Source organism: Papaver somniferum, chromosome 10, assembly GCF_003573695.1.
Source record: "Papaver somniferum cultivar HN1 chromosome 10, ASM357369v1, whole genome shotgun sequence".
NCBI classification, from domain to species: Eukaryota; Viridiplantae; Streptophyta; class Magnoliopsida; order Ranunculales; family Papaveraceae; genus Papaver; species Papaver somniferum.
Genome location: NC_039367.1, coordinates 9,546,973 through 9,551,924, shown reverse-complemented (window position 1 = coordinate 9,551,924; position 4,952 = coordinate 9,546,973). Strand labels below are relative to the sequence as shown.

The 4,952-nt window shown below is 38.8% G+C and overlaps 1 pseudogene; it reads right to left on the bottom strand.

Annotated features, from left to right (window-relative positions):
- Positions 1 to 1,064: 1,064 nt before the first annotated feature.
- Positions 1,065 to 1,164, bottom strand: LOC113319928 (annotated as a pseudogene).
- Between the last annotated feature and the right edge of the window lie 3,788 nt (positions 1,165 to 4,952).

The following is a 4,952-nucleotide window of genomic DNA, read 5'->3' as shown; positions in this document are numbered from 1 at the left end:
CATATATGTTGAGGACTGAATACGGACATTTATTTTTCTAGTAAAGGGCAAGGCATGGCCATATAATATAAGGGTTCGGATTTCATCACCGTTCTCTTCTTGCCCGCTTTAGGAACACGTAACCTACGCGAACCTAAGCCTAGAATTTTGACTAGAACGAACCGATAGGATAACGAGCTTAACAGGAAAGTCATTAGAAAAATATTGGTTACTCTTTTAATCATACTTCGAAGTTCTTGACGGTTTCTGTAAGTTAAATGCGTGACTGCGCCGTCTTGTAATACCGGTGAGGCCTTGGGTATCAAATCTCCACCGAGCTTCCCTCGCCTCTATTCAACTTACGTTAACTCAGATTGATTCCAGAGGGGTTTGCTTAAATTGTAACGAATTCCCGTTCGAAGGATTAGAAGATGGTCTAGAAACAATCTAAGTGGGTCCATCATGCTTTTTGTTTGCTAGAAATCTATAGGTTTGATTTGGTTGAGTCGGCATTGATCTGTGTTTGCGTACCCTTCCAATTTAGAAAATTCTATTGTATGCCTGAACGTAAAAGAGACGCACTAGGTAGATTTGTTAAAGAGAAACCTAGTAGTTCGAAGCGTCTCGATTACCTTAATCTAGAGAGTCCGACTTTTGAAACGTCTATTTTTGAACGTCCTTTGACTGAGGAGAGAATCCCTGTTGCTCCGATAGCGCAAGAAATGGCAACTTTGAAAGCTTTGTTGAATCCAACTAGGACTAATCGTCCCTCATCTATCAGGTTAGATGAGAAGGAAGCAACTTATGAACTTAAACCTGGGACCTTACAGCTGCTCCAATCTTTTTAGGGAAAGAAAATTAAAACCCCTATTTCCATGTTAGGGACTTTGAGGAAATTTGTAGTACCCTCAGGATTAGAAACCTAGATGATGATGCTTTGAAACTTAGGTTATTCCCCTTTTCCCTGAAAGATAAAGCTAAATCGTGGCTATATAGTTTGGCTTCCGGGTCAATCGAAACGTATGAACAACTTACATCTTCCTTTTTGAACAAGTTTTTCCCTAGGCACAAAACATCGTCTATTAGAACGCAAATCTGCACGTTTTCTCAACAGAAGGGAGAAACTTTGTATAGGTATTTGGAAAGGTTCAATGATTTATTAGCCCAATGTCCTCATCATGGTTTAGAGAAGGTTAGGTTAGTTCAGATCCTTTATGAGGGTTTAGATTATCTCACCACAACCACAGTAGAATCTATGTGTACTGGTGGATTTGAGAACCAAACAGTTGATGACGCGATGACATATTTGCATGAAGTCGCCGAAAAAACCCAACAATGGGAAAGTAGTAGGGGACCCCAGAAAACAATTTTTCTTAGCAGAGGAAACGTTAATAGGGTAGAAGGAGGCTATGAATCAGATGCCAAAATTGCTGCTATAGCAAAAAGGTTAGAAGCTTTAGAAGTGGGTAACACTAGTGGTAGATTGGAGCCTCTTTGGGAAGGCCAAAATAATGAAGAGCAAGCCAATGCTCTATATAATAACACTAGGTTTGATAATCGTCAGAAGTTTGACCCATATTCAGAAACCTATAATCCTGGTTGGAGGAACCATCTGAACTTTTGATGGTCTAAGGGCCAGAGTCAGGGTCAGTCTAATAATTCTAATGCTCCCCAAGGTTTTGGCTACACTAGGAATACATCAGGCCCAGAAAATAAAACAACTAGCTTAGAGGAATCTATTAAGATGTTAGCAAAAACTCAGGAAATGTTAGCACAGAGCCATGTTAGTTTTCAACAGGAAACCAAACAGAATTTTCAAACTAATGCTCAGAGCCTTGCTAAGTTAGAACTTCCAGTCGTCCAAATAGCTAAGACCTTAAGTGATAGAGATAATGGTAGTTTCCCTAGTTAGACTAATCCCAATCCTAGAGGAGTTCATGAAGTAGGTACAAAACTATCGAATCAATTGAATGCTATTAGAACCCTTAGGAGTGGTAGAATAGTAGACAATCAGGTAACCATGCCCGATAGTGAACATACTGTAGTTCACCCCTCAGGACCACTAGCTAAGGAAACTGATAAAAAATCTGATGATGCCAACTCAGTTCCTGAGAGGTCTGATTCTATGCCTAGAGCACCATTTCCTCAGCTATTAGTACCAACAAAGAAGGAATCGAACTTTAATGACATAGTGGAGGTTTTTAAGCAAGTTACCATAAACCTTCCTTTATTAGATGCAATTAGGCAAATTCCTGCGTATGCCAAGTTCCTTAAGGATATGTGTACGCGAAAGCGAAAACTTAGCGTCCATAAGAAAGCCTTTTTAGCTAGTCACGTAAGTTCAATCATTCAGAACACCACAACTCCAAAGTACAAAGACCCAGGTTATCCTACCATTGCTTGCACAATAGGTAACTTCCGGGTAGAAAAAGCTTTACTTGACTTAGGAGCCAGTGTGAACTTACTGCCATTCCATGTATACTTACATCTAGGACGTGGTGAAATGAAACCTACTCAGATGACACTGCAGTTAGCTGATAGATATGTTAAAATCCCTCGAGGTGTTATTGAGGATGTTCTTATTGAGGTCGACAAGTTTATTTATCCAATGGATTTCGTGGTCCTAGATACCCAACCTGTTTCTGACCCAGAGAACCAGATACCTGTGATTTTGGGTCGCCCATTTTTAGCTACGTCTAATGCGATCATTAACTGTCGAAATGGTGTGATGAGTTTATCTTTTGGTAATATGACTATGGAGATGAACATTTTTAATGTCAGTAAGAAATCTCATGAGCTAGATGACACATGTGTTGAAGAGGTGAACATGATAGAAGCCTTAGTTCAGGAGTCATTACCAAACATTTTTTCTAAAGACCCATTAGAAAGTTGTCTATCCCATTTTGATTTAGATTTTGACGAAGATAGCACTATTGAACAGGTTAATGCTCTATTAGATTCTACCCCTGTGTTAGACACTGTTAGATGGAAAGCTAGGTTCGAACCGTTACCAGTTTCTGAGACTACCCTAATTCCTTCTTTAGAAGAGCCCCCAAAGTTGGACCTTAAACCACTACCCGATACTCTAAAGTATGTGTTTTTAAGCCCATCTGAGACTTTATCTGTGATTGTAGCTTCCGATTTGGATAGTGATCAGGTAAGTAGGCTAGTAAATGTACTTCAAGACAATAAGGAAGCTTTAGGGTGGACTATAGCAGACATTAAAGGTATAAGTCCTACTGTGTGTATGCATCGGATTCATTTAGAGGAATACTCCAAACCTTCTAGGGAGATGCAACGTCGACTGAACCCTAACATGAAAGAGGTAGTTCGAAAAGAGGTGCTTAAGTTGTTAGATGCGGGTATTATTTTCCCAATTTCAGACAGTAAGTGGGTCATCCCTGTTCAGGTTGTCCCCAAGAAATCAGGTATCACTGTAGTCCAGAATGATAATAATAAATTAATACCACCCGAGTGACCACGGGATGGCGTGTGTGTATTGACTATAGGAAATTGAACAAGGTCACAAGAAAGGATCACTTTCCCCTTCCTTTTATCGACCAAATGCTAGAGCGATTAGCTGGACATAGTCACTATTGCTTCTTAGATGGCTACTCCGGTTATAATCAGATCGTTATTGCCCCAGAAGACCAAGAGAAAACCACTTTTACCTGTCGCTTTGGTACCTTTGCGTATAGACGCATGCCTTTTGGGCTATGTAATGCCGCTGCAACTTTTCAGCGTTTTATGATGAGCATATTTTATGATATGGTAGAACGGTTCTTAGAGGTCTTTATGGATGATTTTTCAGTGTTTGGTTCATCTTTCGATGAGTGCTTGCATCATTTGACATTAGTGTTGACTAGGTGTAAGAAAAAAAATTTAGTGCTTAATTGGAAAAAATGCCATTTCATGGTTAAATCAGGAATTGTGTTAGGGCACATCGTCTCTTCAAAGGGTATATCGGTAGACAAAGCCAAAGTTGACCTTATTAAGACTTTACAGGTCCCAAAAACCGTAAAAGATATTAGGTCATTCCTAGGGCATGCAGGTTTTTACCGTCGATTCATTACGGATTTTAGCTTGATTTCTAGACCTCTTTGCAATTTTCTTGCTAAAGATGTTAAGTTTGTCTTTGATGATGCTTGTTTAGAGGCTTTTAAGAAGCTTAAAACTTTACTCACTACTGCCCCGATAGTCTAGGCACCTAACTGGAACCTACCCTTTGAAATTATGTGTGATGTTTCAGATTATGCTATAGGCATTGTGCTAGGTCAGCGAAAAAACAAATTACTCCATGTGATTTACTATGCTAGTAAAACTTTGAATGATGCCCAAATGAACTATACAACTACCGAGACGGAATTCCTAGCCATCGTGTTTGCCTTGGATAAGTTTAGATCCTATTTATTAGATTCTAAGATCATAATCTATACTGATCATGCTGCTTTGAAATACCTTTTTTCTAAGAAGGATACCAAACCTAGATTGATTAGATGGATCCTTTTGTTACAACAATTTTGTCCAGACATTAGAGACAAAAAGGGTGCATAGAATGTAGTAGCAGACCACTTGTCTAGGATAGTTGTTAGTTCCCCTAATAATTCCCTTCCTATAAGAGACAGTTTTCCTGATGAACAATTGTTCTCTGTTTCCCAATCACCTTGGTATGCAAATATAGTGAATTATCTTTTTACTGGTCGAATGCCTCAACATTGGGGTAAGCAAGATAGTTCTAGGTTTTTAGCCGAGGTTAAGCATTTTGATTAAATATTTTCCGTGGTTGTAGTAATGATGATAAGGGGTATCGTTCAAACTCGGACTTGTGAAGGTAATGGATTTTTAGATTTATAAAAAATTATATACACAAAAATATTAACAATGGTGCAAGAGGTACTGGGGTTTAGGATTCCACCGAATTCATTTCTTAAGGTTCAAATAATGATTCTTTTAACAATTATAGCTCAGTAAAT